The following is an 18,543-nucleotide window of genomic DNA, read 5'->3' on the forward strand; positions in this document are numbered from 1 at the left end:
ATTCTAGGTCCAGGCGAAGGATCCAGTGGTGGACGGGGAAAAGAGCAAAGCTAGGGGTTTGCTTGTGATTTGTAAAGAACTGCAACCCCTTTCTTTTGAGCAAATATATTGTAATGTATTTAAGATTAGGGTGCCAGTAGGATATGATTATGTGTGTGTGTGTGAATATGTGTGGATTGTGTGCTTGTGTATGAATTTTTGTCTGTTTGCAGACTTGTGGCTAGGAAACTTGGTTATGGTGTGTGGTTTTGATGGATTTACTTAGTAAACCAAGTTTCTATTACAAGCAGATCTTTATTTTGATATATATGTGATTTTATAAGCAAATGCAAAGTGGTTGCATTGCAAATGGTGTGCTATGGGAAAACATACAGCTTGGATAGAGAGAGTGGGTGCGTGGGCCCCACAAGGAGCTCTGAGCCAAGTGAAAATGTTTAGCATATGTATTTATATAAATACATGGTATTTGGATTGATTTGTGACCACTCTTGTATGATTTGTGCATTTTGGGGGTTTAGGGTCCATTTTAGGAAATGGCACCCGGGTGGTCAAATTTTGATGTATGGGGGTTTTCCATCATTTGAATGTTCTATCAAGTGTTTTTAATCTTATTTGACGTGTCCAAAGTGTTTCCACAGGTTTGTGACCATTAGGATGGGATTTGGACAATTTTGAAAATGGTTTTTACCAAAAAGCTGCACTTTTGCATCCGGGTGTCCAAATCTTAATCCGACCGTTGGATTTTTCTAAAATTTGGGTCACAAGTAAAACCTTTTATAAGATTCGTGTGGGCTTTGGAATCACGTCGATCGGATATCGGACGGAGAAATGACGCACTCCGGAATTTGGTCTGGAGGTGCTGTCATGACAGCATTAAATTGCTGTCATGACAGCTACAGTGTTGATTTTGTAACCTGCACAAAATTCAATCCGTCCGTTGGATCTTTTCAAAATTTAGTATGCTAATAGTATTCTTTAAAAGTGACATGTGGGCTTTGGAATCACTCCGATCAGAGGTCAGATGATGAAATGGTGCACTCCGGAAGTTGGTCCGGAAGTGCTGTCATGACAGCTTTTTAGCTGTCATGACAGCAAAAATAGTCAATCTTTTAACATGTCTAATTTTTAATCCGACCGTTGGATCTTTTTGAAATTTGGTACACTTATAGTACCCTTTGAATGTGACGTGTGAGCTTTAAAATCACTTCAATCGGAGGTCGAATGACGGAACACCGCCTCCTGGAAGTTGGCCCAGGAGGGCTGTCATGACAGCAATAATTACTGTCATGACAGCATCTTTTTATTCTATTTTCGTCTAACTTGCTTCCGTGCGCTATTAGTAGAACCTATAATTATTTTTAAGGTTTTAAATGATTTATTTCTTAAGTTGGTTAGAGGATCAACTCCTTAACCACACTTAGTTTGTTTGAATTATGTGATTTTTGGATAACACTCAAGGCAAGTGTTACAATGTGGGTACATGTATTGTGGTGCACACACTTGAATTTGCTGTCAAAATATAGATTTTTGATGCAAAATTCAAATCTGCATCATTTCTGCATTCAATGTCTGATTGGGGTGGTTCAAGCACTCATATGAAACTTGTTTTGAAATCTAATTAACGACACTAGTTTTTTTTAATCCAATATTTCTATCAAAAATTGGAAACCCAATTGCATTTTGACCATTTTATGCCAAAATTTTGCCACTCAAGTATCTCAATTCAAAACCAAACATTATTACCACTTTTTAGGTTTTGACCATGTCTTAATGGACAATACACACCTAATTGACCACATACATGTACAATATAACACACATACACATATTTGGCCTATAAAAAACCCATAGCACACTTTTAGGCCAAAATCACACTTTCATTTTCAATCTCATATAAGGCAAATAATTTCCACATATACTTCCAATATCTCATATTCACATATGTACACATTCATTCACTAGCCCATTCTATGACTTTACTATTCACACATATAAAAAAGGCCTAGGGAGCTCAAAATCACCATAACACCATATTCAACACATCATACACATGTTTGAATCCTAAGGCAATTTATACACATTCATACTAGCAATTTAAAAATTCATTACACTAATTCTTACAAAGGCTTAGGCGAGAGATCTTAGCTCAGCCAATGTCCTTTCCTTTTGACCTACTAATGCCAGAACCTAAAAAATATGAATAACCACGAGTGAGATAAAAATCTCTATAACCAATATAGTTCATTTAATGTCTATTACTATAAATAACTATGCCAAAGTGATGAAAACCATACTATAGCATTTATAGGTATTATATTATAGCTAAATCATCACTTTCACATATAAACCACTTTTCACACACTTTTACACCTTAGCATGACCATCTATCCACCAATCCTCCAAAGTTTCCCAACACAAAACTATAAGCTCTTTTAGATCAACCACTTGTTGACCCAAGCACACTTTTGATGGTAGAAATACCTAGCTAAAGGTAATATAACCCACATATGGACTATGGTTTACCTCTTCACACACTTGTGATAGAGGCATCGTTGACTCCTAACCACACGCTAAAGGGTACTAGGAAGTTGCTAGACTGCCTGGATGTCTCATGGTAACAGTTCTATAATATGTTGTATTGGATTACCCATGGTAACAACCTGTAAAATGCTGTACTAGATGTCCCATGGTGCTAGCTCGACCATATGAATTTTTCACTCACTTCTCCACACACACATCCCTACATATACTAAGTGAACTCCTACCCCCTATGATCATGCTCTTTTCACAATTTTCACTTCTCTTTCACAGTTCTATAACATTTAATCTCATAACACACACACATCAATTGAAAATCAATAACCTTTTAGATTTCATTTCTTAAGCCAGTGTTCATTTTAAAACTATTTTCAATAGCAAATCATGCATAAAACTCATAAAACAACAATTTCTCATTTTGTATTCACTTTTACACAGTTATAATAGTTAATAAACACAATAAGCTATATGGTTATCTCAACCCTTATGTTTGATAGAAAGGTTTACCTATATAATTTCCTTACTTAAATCTCTTTCTACTTATCTACTCGTCACACACTAGATCTACACAAAATTAGCAAACTAAAGTCAATCTTACTATTAACAAAAGTGCTAATTATTGCAATTAAGCACTTAATCGCTATCAATTCTACAATTCACACTCGATTATGCATATTATCATTAATTATCCCTCACTATAAGCTTTAACCTTCACCTAGCTAAATTTCTCTCACTACTCTCTCTAAATTAGGGTAAATCATATCTATGGCTTTAAAGCTTTACCATTCTTACTCAAACCTATCACAAAGTACTATTTTAGTTCTAGAAAACCTTTCTATTCACTATAGGGTAAGAAATCAACTCCTTAAAACTCTCAAATTCAATTTCTCACTAGTTAAAACTAAGAGATAATAAGGTAGAATCAGAGGTTAAGGAAGTATAAGACTTACCTGATAAGTAATAAGTTGGAAATGTCATCCTTGCTCCTAAAACCACTTCCTTAGTATAGCCTCATCTCTTCTCCATACCAGAACCGCTTCTTCACATTCTCCCTTTCTATTTCATAAGCTGGACATGTCCCTATTAATCAATGTTCTATACCATGTTCCTTGGCGCATCTATTCCCCGTTGTGGCACGTGGCACAATGAGAAAAATCCTCACTATACTTACATGCTATGCTCCAGATTCCACTCTTCTACTCATATCTATTTAAATAACATCTCAAGGAGTCAATATGATCTCTCACTATCTAGAACCCTAATCCCACATTAAATCACTAACTCTTTCCATAATTTATCATAAAACATAAGATTAGAAATTCAGCATGTTACAAACATCATCTATGTGAGCACCCATGAAATTATGACAATCCTCACTGAGCAACCTATGAAACTTAGGCAATGCTTGAATAAGAGAATCCTTAAGCACAAACATATAGTCATGTTAAGGAATGTACAAACTATAGGGATTAGTATTCTAATTAGGAGAAGTAAGTTTCCTAATGGAAATCTCTTCATTTTGAGGATGATGCATGCGTACTTCTTCCCTAAAAGCATGGTTATGATTTTGCATGAAGTTCCTATTATTCCCTAGGTTTAGTGTAACATCCTAAATTTCTTAATCTTAAGTTTAGAAGATAATCAAGGGTGAAGTAAAAATTAAAGTGGGATTAGACATTTGGATGATTAATTGATATTTTGACTTGTTTGTATGTTGTATGGATAAATATGGGTGATAGGAGTGTGTTTCGGGTCGAAGCAAGTACCCGTAGTGAGAATGAATCTCATTGTGCCACGCATTGCAGCTTGTACTACATGCGCCACGGTGCATGGACAATAATTTGCCTTTATAAGTTGTGAGATTTTAGAAAATTCAGAGGAGAGAAATTGACTAACATACGAGATAGAGAGAGGAGAAGGGTTAAAGAGCTAGGTTAAGTCATTTGGGAGTGGTGGAAGGTGATTCGGATCAGTAACTTACTAGGTAAGCTATTTATAGCTCTTACCTTCCATTCTACACAAATTTCTCTAAAAAAAAGTTATAAAGAAATTGAACCGATGGAATTTAAGGGTTTTGATTCTTTCTTAATAGTAATAAAAAGGTTCTTTGAAGTTAAATTAGAGCGTTATGATTAGTTGAGAGCTAAATGATAGAGCTTTAAACCCAGAGGCTCAATTTTAGCCTTTAGAGAGAGAAAGTTAAGGCAAAATCTATCTCGAGTGAAATAAGACTGGTTAAAGGGATGTAAAGTAATATTTGGGTAATCATGGACTTAGAATGGATAAACGAAAAAGAGTTTATGAATGAATATAGTCATAAATAGTAAAAATGAGTTTTTAGTTAAAATGGACCAAATGATTAAAATGTGCCAAATGTAATCAGATTAGCATATTGGACACGTGAGTAGAGAAAGGAAGCTTAAGATAAGCTTGTACAATAGTAGAAATCCACGGGTAACCTTTCTAGTGACAAAAGGTTTGAGGTGTAACATCCTAAATTTCTAATCCTGTGTTAATGACTGATTAGGGATGAGTCAGTGATTTAATATAGGGATTAGAGTTTTGAGTAGTGAAGTGATATATTGACTCATTAAAATACTATATGAACAGATATGAGTAGAAGAGTGGGGTCCTGAAGTAGAGCGAGTGAGCATAGTGAGGATTTTCCTCACTGTGCCATATGCCACGACAGGTGGTAGATGCAAGGCTAGGGAGATTAAATAAAATGGGTGGAGATTAAATGGAGTGATTTGGCCATATATGAGATTAGAAAAGTAAAAATGTGGTTTTGGCCCAAAGTGTGATGTAACATCCGAAAACCTTAAATCTAGAAAAATTGATTAAGTAAGGGATAAATTAGTTAAAAATATGATTAATTTATTTAATTATATCTTTGGGTTGCTAATTAGATTTTTGGGTCAAATTTGGCTCTAAATTGAGATAGGATGAAAGTTGGATCAAGTCGAGTGGCATCATGGGGAGCAAAATCAACATTTTGCTTGCTATGTCTTGAGTCATAGCTTGCATGGCGTGTGCTACGGCACATGGCACAGCAGACAACTTGAAATTTTGGAAATGATAAACAAAATTAGATTTTGTGGTGGGAAATCTAAAGCATGAAGGAGGAAACTTTAGGCACTGCTAGGGCATTATTTTAGGAGGATTTTGAAGATAAATTGAACCTTCAAACTCTTAAGTAAGTTTCCTACCCTTCTTCTCTACCTTTTCATATCATTTTTCATGGGATTTGGAAGAGTGAGAATTTGGTCTGATTGGATTAAGCCATGAGTCAATGTTTTGAAGGTTTCTATTGACTCTAAAGGTTTAACTTAGGTTTATTAATCTTATATATATGGTAATAGGAAGCTACTTTCATGTTTGGAAAATTTTAGATTAACCCCTAACTGGATCGTAGGGTGTTGAAGTGTGATAAGTTGAGATATTAAGTTTTATATTGTGATAGAGTAGAAGGAGGCTTAAAGGGATTATATGAAAAAATTCTAATCTTAACAAGCCTCTTTTTTAAGAATATAAGTGAGAAGTGAGAGAATTGGTAGGTTATTATTAGCTGATAGTACTTGTGTCAATTGAAAATTAACATATAGTACTTGTTCATGTAGATTGTGGAGTGGAAAACTTACATTAACACAAGAAGAGAATTAGTACCACGGGTAACCTTTTAGTAATAAAAGGGTTAAGGTAACTAGATACTTTGCATTATTTATTACCTTGTATAAGTTATTCTCAAGTTGATTTTCTATGATTTATTGAGTATATATGTATAAATTCCTTAAAGGTTGATTATTTTAGAAAATGAGTGGAGTATTGGTTTATGAAATTCTATATTTTTGAAGTAAATGGTAAGATTTGTTATATTTGTTTGAAAAGTTATTTATGCATGGTTAAGTGGCGATATGTAGTGAAATATGGCATATTAGAGGGTGGAAGGTCACCCTAGTGGAGATAGTAAAGATTAAGTCCATATGGCATTACTGATACCTTGAGACGCCAGGTATAGCACTTGCTTTCCTTAGTACCCTAAAATGGGTGCTGCGTCGGAGACTTACTGTCCTTAGTACCCATAAGGGTGCGGAGTTGGAGACAATGCTCCTTAACATCCGTAGGATGCAGTGTTGGAGTAATGACACCCCAATTACTTGTAATAGGGGGAACCAGTAGTCTAAAAGTGGTTTAGGACACCGTGGTCGAGTAGTCCTACTATGGATGGTGAGCTTGTGAACCATACATGTGGTTTGGTTCTGTGAAATAGCCTACTAGTTCGGTTGGGAGTATTGGAGGACCGGATGGTTAGGGATCATGCATGCAATTTGTGGTGATCTTATATGATGTGATTATGTTACTTATTTTAATGGTTGTTTATAACTTGGTTTGTTAATCAATAATGTAGATTATCTTAGTTACTGAGTTTTTTATCTCACCCTGTGGTTATTATTTTACAGGTTCTACCAGTGAGACTGAGCCAGGGAGGGAATCTGGCAAGGGCTAGCATACTTACTACATTCTTATTGTAAAGCCCGATTTCATTTTGAGTTGTGTATATAAACTTATATGAATGATATTATATGTTGCCAACTAGGAATGCATATCATTTTGATTAGTTGCACTTGTTTCATACTATGTTATTTTGTATTTTAGTCCAACATTGTAAAGTCTATTGTAATAATACAAGTGCAAGGAATGTTTTATCTATGTGGTGACAATGTATTTGTAATGTACTAAGTGGCAATAGAGGCCAAATAGTGCATGTAATGTTGATTTGGTGTTTTGGCCATATTGGGTGAAATGGCCATTGAGTGGCCAAATTTTGAATTTGGTATGTTTTTATGTGTCTGATTGGTTACTCAAGTATATTTTGGTCCATTGGACTTGGTTCAAGCCTCACAATGGGTTAATAGTATAAGTTATAAGTTTTTGGTACTTGGATGGTTGAAAATTTCTTTAAAAACTGACTTTTGCATCTGAGTATCTAAAATTCTCATATAGTGTTAGATCATAACAAAACTTGTACCATTAGTTAGCTTATTGAATAAGCTTCACGTGGGCACTTGAATCAGTCCAATCAGATATCAGATGTGAAAATGGCGCACGTTCGAAGTTCGTCTAGAAAAGTTGTCATGATAGCATTACTGTCATGGACATGGGCACCATGGTGCATTTTGAGCAAGCTGCAGCATATAGTACAACGAGTAAACTTGGCTTTCTGTGCCACATGCCGTGGCGCATTGACCGCCAGCCGCAACGCATGGACCAAAATACTCAAAAATGACATTTTTAGCCCTGTTTTGAAGTGTTTTGCTTCCCAAAACTTTTCCAGGCTCCAATACCTTTATAAATCATTAAGTTTGAGCTCAAACTACCAATTTAAAGGATTTTTATGGGATCCAATTATTCCACAATTATTTGTAAAAGATTATTAGTTTTAACCCTTATATAGATAATGTGAGCTTAGGAGAAATCTTTTCTCCTAATTGTGATTCTTGTAATTGTGTGGTGAATTTTGATAATGTCAAGGTGGACATTACATTTTGGCATCAATTTCTCATGTTATGAGATCTGATTGTAGTGATGTGTCTACTGCATTCATTCTCATTATTTGGCAACTTTATGTACACTACTCTTTCCTTTTGTCTCATTTGCTTTATTTCCTACTAATTCCCCTTTTCTACTTGATTTCTTCCTTAGGAAGGGAGAAAAATGGTTACAAGAAGTACTTGAAATGTCAGTAATTTACTAAAGAATGATGGGCCTATACCAGAGGTACAGCCAGAGATACAAGTGGAACAACAACAAAGGCCCCAGGGTAATGATGTAATTCTAGAAAAATTGTGAGATATGATGAGGAATATTCAGAGAACTGTATAAGACCACGACAGTCTAGTCCATAATAGAGGTCATGAGGAGGAACAAAGGAGATAAGAGGAAGCTCATGAGAGCAGATTAGAACCATCTCATGCTTCTCATAGTAAACCTGGATTGTTTGGGACGAGAGCAGATGGAGATGTTTAAAGGATGCTTATTGATCGAGCATAGAGGACTTTCTCTTAGTTTAACTCTCTAACCTTTAATGAAACTATGAAGGAAGGAGAAGCGGAGAAATGGATAGAGGGAGTTGAGACCATCTTTGAGATGGTACCGTGCTCTACAGAACAGAAGGTGATTATAGCCATAGTATATCTTGTTGAAGATGCTAAACACTGGTAGAATTCTACAAGACCAGTAGATGGACGCCAGCTAACATAGGAACAATTTAAGGAAATGTTCTTTGATCATCATTTTCCTCTAGCATTTAGAGATAAGAAAGAGGCCGAGTTTCATGCATTTCGGTAGGGAGATCTTGATGAGGAAGCATTTATCCAGAAGTTTAATCAGCTATCAAAATTTTTTACTTATCTAAATGAGACTAATGATAGTGAGTGAAAGGCCAAGAGGCTTTTGGAAAAGATGAGGCCTGAATATAGACAATAAATTGCTCTGCTAGGAGTAACCACATATGGTGACATGTGTAATCGGCTCCGAATTGTAGCAAGAAGGGGTCAAGAAGTAAAAGTATAAAAGAGACGAGATAGTCATGGGAAGTTCTCATCCTCCCTAGGCCCTTCTAGAGGAGTCTCTAAGAAGACAGGTTATGGCCCGAGTAGTTCTGTAGCACCGGGCAAGAAGAGTTTTGTTAGAGGATCATAGACTCAGGGAACATTTTAGAGGGGTGGATTTAGGAGTTCTGGTATTCCACAACCACCCCAATAGGCTTCTAATATGCCTGCCTTGACCTTAAGTATAGCTTGACCACCACCGTGTGCTAAGTGTGGGCGGTCACATCCTGAGAGGTGCTAGGCATGTTTTAAATGTGGGAAACCTGGCCATCTAGCAAGACAATGCCCCGAGGGAAGAGTGGAGATGGCAGAGCATAGATCTACCATTCCAGGATGAGTCTATACACTATCTCAGGAGGAGGTAAGAGCGTCACCGAATTTCATAAAAGGTATTATTTCTATCTGTGAGCAGAAAATTGAAGCATTATTTGATTCTGGTGCTACACATTCATTTATTTCATATGAATGTGTAGAGAGGTTGGGACTTACTTTGCATGAATTACCTTATGTAATTAAAGTGTCTATACTATTTGGGTTATCTAATATGACCAGTAAAGCCATTTGAATGTAAAAGTGAGGTTTGAAAATTATTCGACCACTATAGATTTGATCCGAATTCCTATGAAGGGTTTGGATGTGATTATCGGTATGGATTGGTTGATGGCAAATAATTCCACCTTGGACTGTGCTAGGAGGATAGTTTTGTTACCAATACATACTACACCAGCTAGTATTCCTAGCGAATCTAAGTTCTTATCAGTGGTACAAGCAAAGAAATTGATGCAGCAAGGGTGTATGGCTTATATGGTTTTCTTTTCAGTACATGGGGTCTACGATGGAAGTATTGATAAGATTGGGATAGTGAATGAATTCCTTAAAGTATTTACGGATGATATGTCTGGTTTTCCTCCAGAAAGGAAAGTAGAATTCACTATAAACCTAATGCCAGGACCTGAACCAATCTCAAAGGCACCATACCGGATGTCACCAATGGAGTTAGCTGAGTTGAAGAAGTAGATAGAGGAGTTATTTGAAAAAGGATTTATTAGACTTAGTGTGTCACCTTGGGGATCACCTGTGCTGTTTGTTAAGAAGAAGGACGGTAGCTTACGGCTCTGTATTGATTATAGATAGTTGAATAAGGTGACGGTCAAGAACAAATATCTTTTACTAAGGATTGATGATTTGTTAGATCAATTAGTGGGAGCTTCGATGTTCTCAAAAATTAACCTGAGGTTAGGATACCATCAATTGAGAGTGCACTTGGAGGATGTGCCCAAGATGGCTTTCCGTACCAAATATAGGCATTATGAGTTCCTGGTCATGCCATTTGGGTTAACAAATGTGCCTGTGATTTTCATGGACTATATGAACTGTATATTTAAGCCTTATCTAGATTAGTTTATTGTGGTATTCATTGATGACATTCTGATATATTCTAAAAATAAGGAGCAGCATGCGAAGCATCTGAATTGTGCTACAAATTTTGAAGGACAACAAGCTCTATGCCAAGCTTAGCAAGTATGAGTTCTGGCTACAAGAGGTCTAATTTTTAGGACATGTTGTGTCAGTAGAAGGGATTGTAGTGGATCTGCATAAAGTGGATGTGGTGTTGAAATAGGAGAGACCTAGTTCCGTGATTGAAATACGAAGTTTTCTGTGATTAGCTGGATATTATCAAAGATTTATCCAGGGATTCTCTCAAATAGCTTCATCATTGACTAGGTTGACCCGAAAAGATCAGCCGTTCATTTAGGATGACAAGTGCAAGATTGCATTTCAAAAGTTAAAGGAGAAACTGACTACGGTACCTGTATTGATTATTCCTAATCCACAATTGCCATACGAAGTGCATACAAATGCATCTCTAAAGGGTTTGGGATGTGTGTTGATGCAAGATGAGCTAGTAGTGGCTTATGCCTCTAGACAACTCAAGCCACATAAAGAAAATTTCCCTACCCATGACTTAGAGCTTGCTGCAGTTGTGTTTGCATTAAAGATTTGGTGGCATTATTTGCATGGAAAAGTGTTCAGTGTTTTCAGTGACTGCAAGAGCTTGAAATATTTAGTGGATCAAAAGGAACTTAATATGAGGCAAAGAAGGTGAATGGAGTTCTTGAAGGACTATAGCTTTGAATTTAAATACCATCCAGGGAAAGCAAATGTGGTTGCAGATGCCTTAAGTCAAAAGTCATTGCATGTCGCTTATCTAATGGTGCAAGAGCACAAATTGCTGGAATCTTACTTGGATATTCAGCATGACTCACCGAAATTTACTTTGTGTAGCCTACATTTCACAGAGATTACTAATAAGTTTTGGAGAGAGTTAATGACAGCACAGCTTAAGGATGAGTATCTATTGAAAATTCGGGAAGATGTGGAGGAAAGGCGAACCACAAACTTTGGTTTCAGTGATGATGGATATGTTGTGTATCGAGATCAGGTTTGTGTACCAGATGAGGGTGATTTAAGAAAGAAAATTTTAAATGAGGCACATAAGAGTAGATATACAATTTGCCCTGGAGGAACTAAGATGTACCAGGATATGAAGTGGTATTGGTAGTGGCTTGAAATGAAAAGAGATGTCACAGATTTTGTGTCTCAATGTTTAATTTGTCAAAAGGTTAAAATTGAGCATCAGAGACCAGCAGGAACCTTACAACCACTAGAGATGCCGAAGTGGAAGTGGGATAGTATATCTATGAATATTATTTTAGGATTACCAATAACCCAATCCAATCATGATTCTATCTGGGTGATTGTACATAGGTTGACAAAGTCAGCCCATTTATTGGCAGTGTGAATAAGTGATTCATTAGGGAAGTTGGCAGAAATCTACATTTGGGAAGTTGTAAGTGTGAACACCGTATTTTGTCTGGACATTTTTTTAAATAATAATAAATAACCAAAATATATCAAAATATAAAAAAATTTAATAAACAAAAAAAAGAGAGCTATTAGGATTTTTAGGATTATATTTTCTTAAAAGAGTTATTATATTTTCTTTTTAGGATTATATTTTCAAAAATATTTGCTTAATCCAAAATTAATTTTTTTTAAGTCCCTTAACTCAATTTTTGAAATTAATAAACATAAAAAACAAGAGTTATTAAAAATTAAAATACGTTGGGTCTTTCATGCACATATTACAGAGTGGATAAATAATGCAAGGCTGGACGAAACATGGACCAACACAGCACATAAGAGAAACAAGAAATCTGTAGAAGCACACACACGTAACACAAAAAGGAGAAGACGCATGTACGTTGCAGAAAAAGCAAAGGAAGCAGAGCAGAAGCGCATGCAAGTAGCAGAAGAAAAGAAAAGAAATAGAGCTAGAGATGCATGAGCAAAAAAGAGAGCAGAGAGTAGACGCAAGTACAACAAATGTAGAACAAAAAGAAACAGAGCTAGATATACACGAAGACAACAGACAGAACAGCAAAGAAAGTAGACGAAACAGTAGAGAAAAAGTGAGAAAAACAGAGCAAAAAGGTGACATGCTTGAAGAGCTACACGCAGGCTCTGAATAAAAACCTTTTCTGCTTTAAAAAGAAAACTAAGAGCACAGAAATAGGGGAGATCAAAAAATGAACAAGAAACTGAGCAGAAAAAGAGGAGAGGGAGAAACCAAAAATTGAAGGAAAAATAGAGCATGGGAGGCGAGAATGAATGAGAATGAGGTAGAGGCAGAAAATAAAGAGAAAACACCAACGAAGAAGAAGTAGAACAAAGAAAACACAGAAAACCAGACGAAGGACCGAAACTGGAGGAGGTAGAGAGCACGAGGCACAGAAGGGAAAACTGAAAAAATAAAGCATAAAGGAGACCAAGGAAGAGAAGAGAGGTACTAAGAAAGAGAGCCAAAAACGAGATCAAGAGAAAGAAGAGACTGAGATCAGAGGGAGAGAACTTTGAAAGAGTCTTCTGGCAGACACCCATAAGAGCTGTTAGGTGATGGGTTCATGAGGAATAGACGAGGGAAAATAATTTCAGATTGACTGGGAGATGTAGAAGGGAAGAGACTAAGAGAATAGGAAAGAGATTGAGGGGGGCTGGATAATCGAAGAGATTTAGGAGAGCTTAGAGAGAGAGATTGTGAAACATTTCTGGGATAGAACATGAGAGAACCAGAGAGGGCATCAAAGAATTTTGTGAAACTATTTCCCTGGATCTGCCTCTCCTCTTCCTGATAACACCTAGTAACGTGTTTTCTATCTTCACTTATGATTCTAGAATTATCCTGTTTTATTTTATGCCTTGTCAAGCTACGTGGGTTATGATTAATGTTCACAAATTGCAAAATGGAAACATTAAAGTGACTAGTTGCCTTATGTGTGATCCACCTTGCTTCCCTTTAAGTTTATGTGATTGTTGTTTTAAAGGAAGAATGTTGCTGCTTCATTTATTTATTTTCTTCCTTTTGAAAATCTTTGAAACATTAAGCCAAATATCTAAGATTATGTGGCCCAAATAAAAAAAAAAAGAAGAGCCTATGAAAATATTGATAATTTGTGAGGTTGATTGGGGTTTGGAGCCATATCTGTCGTGGTTATGATCTTGCTAAAAGTTTATGCCAAATCTAATTTTTTTAGAATATATCCTCAAGTTGAAAGAATAACAAATTATCAAATTAATTTATTCTTTCCATTGCCTTTATTGCATAAATTGTTTAGCCAACTAAAATATTATGTATCGATTGCAAATACAATATTTTGGTTATCTATTTGTCGTGTGGATTTTAAGAATCTCCATAGGTATTAGAATGATTTTATACCGTGTAAATTAATAAGATTTCACAGGTATGAGGATCAATCTTATAATAAATATTTAAGTTTCATGTGAGATTTTAATAATCTTCGTAGAGACTTCAATTAATCACATTATCGTGTGGATAATATATCCCTGCAAATATCGTGATTCTTAATTTGTATATATTACATAAACAATTTTTGTAAATAAAATAATAAATGTTTTTTATGATTTTAATTAATTAAATTAATAAATTTGAATTATAATCACATTTTCTAATTAGATCTTTGGTCATGTGAGGTTTTTGAAACTCTGTAGACCTTTAGATAATCGTACTACCGTGTGAGTCAATAAGACTTCGCAGGTATAATGATTAAGATTTCTATATTAAAAAATATGTGTTATATAATTACACATTAAAATATATTCAAAGTGAATATTATTTAATCATTTTATTGTGTGAGACTTTGAATCTCTACAGATATTCAGGATAATCTTGTATCATGCAAATCAATGAGGTTTCACTGATATGAGAGTAAAATTTATATATTAATATGGGTTCTAAAGGCCCACCATTAAATTAACTCTCCTTTTATAATCCAAATTAATAATTTATTTAAGTCTCATGTGAGGTTTCAAGAATCTCCGTAGAGACTTGAATTAATCACCTCATCGTGGGGATAATAAGTCCCCACAGATATAGTGATTATCAATTTTTATAATAAATAAATAATTTTTGTAAATAATCATATAATACATAATTTAGAAAATTAATTAATCAAATTGATGTATTAAATTGTAACCATATTTACTGAATATATCTGTTAGTCATGTGAGATTTTTGAATCTCCTTAGCTTCTAAGATCATCGTATCATCGTATGAGTCAATAAGACTTTGCAGATATAACTATTAAGTTTTTAAAATATATATATATACACATATATATTATATAATTAATTAAATCAATTAATTAAATTTAATTCTTTTATCGTGTGAGATTTTGAAATCTCCGCAGATATTAGGGATAATCATATTACCGTACAAGCTAATAAAGCTTTGCAGGTATGATGATTAAAGTTTCTTTGAAACATGTATATACACAATTAAATATATTTTTAACACTTAAAATATACATAAGAATATAAATAAATAAATTAAATTGCTAAATTCTTTTATCGTGTGAGATTTCAGAATCTCCGCAGATATTTAGAGCAATTGCATTACCATATGAACTAATAAGATTTTGTAGGTACTATGATTAAAATTTCTAATCATAAAACATAAAGAAAAATAATTTTAAACCCTTTCCTTTCTTCATTCTAAAAATTCAAAAATGGAGAAAATAATTAAAATTAAATTACTTTTTTGTAATTTAAACACATATAACAAAATTTCAGAAATCATTTTATTTGCAAAATGGTGAATTATTTCTAATTCATTTCTCTTCAAAAAATATTTTCACCAACAAACTTTTAAGCCCGAACTACATGGACTTTAATCCTCATAACAGGGTACGTAGGCCTCAGAGTCAGATTCTGAGTCAAGTCCATCCTTCCTCGTAAATAAATAAACATTTCTCACTTAATTCTTATCATTTTTTGAAACACATGAGTATAAAAGGGGTAATTAAAATAATCAAAAAACCATATTAATAGAGCACAGCAAACTTCAGGTAACCGTTCTGCCGAACGGGTGTTGTGGGGTGCCTAACACCTTTCCCACACTCAATCGACTCCCGAACCTATTATCTGATTTTGCAAACTACCCTTATCCTCCTTTTAATCGGTTTCCCGAGATTTTCTTCAAAATCTTAGTGACGACTCCTCGTTTGATTCGGTTCCTGCCATGAGGGTCGGGACCTCCACTCGCGCACATCCGCGTCACATTTTTCTGGGTACGATAGTAAGATTCCATGGGGTGCCAAAGGACATTGTCATTGATCGTGACCCGAGGTTCACCTCGAACTTTTAGAAAGCATTGCAGAGAGCAATGGGTATTGAATTAAGATTCAGCATAGCGTACCATCCACAGACTGATCGACAGACAGAAAGGACTATACAGACTCTAGAGGACATGTTGAGAGCTTGTGCCTTGGAACTAAGAGGTAATTGGGATAGCCATCTTCCTTTGGTAGAGTTTGCCTACAATAATAGTTTCCACTCCAGTATAGGGATGGCTCCCTATGAGCCACTATATGGAAGAAAATGTCAATCTCCTCTTTGTTGGGTTGAACTGAGTAAGAGAAGCATTATGGTTCCTGGTATTGTGGATCAAACAATGCAAAAGATTCAAATGATAAGGCAGAAACTTCTAATGGCTCAGAGTAGGCATAAGAGTTATGCGGATAAACGGCAAAGGCCGTTGGAGTTTATAGTTGGTGACCATATTTTTCTAAGAGTTTCACTTGTGACGAGAATCGGGAGGTTAATCAAAGCAAAGAAATTATCTCTTCGATTCATAGGTTTATTTGAGATCCTTAGGGAAGTTGGGCCAATTGCCTACTAAATCGCCTAGCCACCACAATTATTTGGGATTCATGATGTTTTTCATGTTTCTCAACTAAAGAAATATCAACCTGATCTATCTCATGTGATTGAACCCAAAGAGGTAGAGCTGCAACAGAATATGACTTATCGAGCAGAGCTAGAACAAATAGTAGATGTCAAAGATAAGCAATTATGAAATAAGACTATTTGACTGGTTAAGGTGGTATGGAAATGAATGGCTCCTGGTAATGCTACCTAGGAGACGGAGGACAAAATGAAGCAGCAATATCCTTATCTGTTTCCCTAGGTATGTGTTGTGGTAGTTGTTGAATTTTGGGGGCAAAATTCCTTTAAAGGAGGGGAGAGTGTAACATCCAAAAACCTCAAATCTGGAAAAATTGATTAATTAAGGGATAAATTTGTTAAAAATATGATTAATTTATTTAATTATGTTTTTGGGTTGCTAATTGGATTTTTTGGTCATATTTGGCTCTAATTGAGATAGGATGAAAGTCAGATCAAGTCGAGTGGCATCGGGGGGAGCAAATAAATATTTTGATCACTGTGTTGTGAGCCGCGACTTGCGTGGCGTGCGTGCAACACACGGCATAGTAGACAACTTGAAATTTCAGAAATGATCAGAAAAAATCAAATTTTGTGGTGGGAAACCTAGAGCACGAAAGGGGGCAACTTTGGGCACTACTAGGGCATCATTTTAGAAGGATTTTGAAGATAAATTGAGCCTTCAAAATCTTGAGTAAGTTTCCTACCCCTCTCCTCTACTTTTTCATCTCATTTTCCATGAAATTTGGAAAGTGAGAATTTAGTCTGATTGGATTAAGCCATTAGTCAATGTTTTAAAGGTTTCTATTGACTCTAAAGGTTTAATTTAGGTTTATTGATCTTGTATATGTGGTAATAAGAAACTACTTTCTTGTTTGGCGAATTTTAGATTAACCCCTAACTTGATCATAGGGTGTTAAAGTGTAATAAGTTAAGATATTAAGTTTTATATTGTGATAGAGTAGAAGGAGGCTTAAAGGGATTGTATGAATAAATTCTAATCTTAACAAGCCTCTTTGTTGAGAATATAAGTGAGAAGTGGGAGAATTAGGTGGTTATTATTAGCTGATAGCGCTGGTGTTAATTGAAAATTAACATATAGTACTTGTTGATGTAGATTGTGGAGTGGGAAGACTTATCTTGACACAAGAAGAGAATTAGTACCACAGGTAACCTTTTAGTAACAAAAGGGTTGAGGTAACTAGATAATTTGCATTATTTATTACCTTGTATAAGTTATTTTCAAGTTGCTTTTCTATGATTTGTTGAGTATATATGTATAAATTCTTTAAAGGTTAACTATTTTAGAAAATCAATGGAGTATTGGTTTGTGAAATTCTATATTTTTGAAGTAAATGGTAAGATTTGTTATTTTTGTTTGGAAAGTTATTTATGCATGGTCAAGTGGAAATATGTAGTGAAATGTGGCATATTAGAGGGTAGGAGGTCACCCTAGTGGAGATAGTAAAGATTAAGTCCATATGGCATTGCTGGCACCTCGGGATGCCAGGTGCAGTACTTATTCTCCTTAGTATCCAAAATGGGTGCTGTGTTGCAGACTTACTCTCCTTAGTATTCACAAGGGTGTAGAGTTGGAGACTATGCTTCTTAGCATCTGTAAGATGCGGTGTTGGAGTAATTGGGGGAACCAGTAGTCTAGAAGTGGTTTAGGATACCTTGGCCGGTAGTCCTACTATGGATGGTGAGCTTAGGAACCATACATGTGGTTTGGTTATGTGAAATAGCCTATTGTTTCGATCGAGAGTATTGGAGGACCAAATGGTTAGGGATTATGCATGCAATTTGTGGTGATCTTATATGTTGTGATTATGTTACTTATTTTAATTCTTGTTTATAACTTGGCTTGTTAATTAATAATGTAGATTATCTTAGTTACTGAAATTTTTATCTCACCCTGTAGTTATCATTTTACAGGTTCTACTAGTGGGGCTGAACCAAGGAAGGAATCGGGCAATGGCTAGCATACTTGCTACATTCTCATTGTGAAGCCCGATTTAATTTTGAGTCATGTACATAAACTTATATGAATGATATTATATGTTGCCAACTAGGAATGCATATCATTTTGATT

Source organism: Prosopis cineraria, unplaced genomic scaffold (assembly GCF_029017545.1).
Source record: "Prosopis cineraria cultivar Desert tree isolate PC_DT_omini unplaced genomic scaffold, ASM2901754v1 PC7, whole genome shotgun sequence".
In the NCBI taxonomy this organism is placed as follows: Eukaryota; Viridiplantae; Streptophyta; class Magnoliopsida; order Fabales; family Fabaceae; genus Prosopis; species Prosopis cineraria.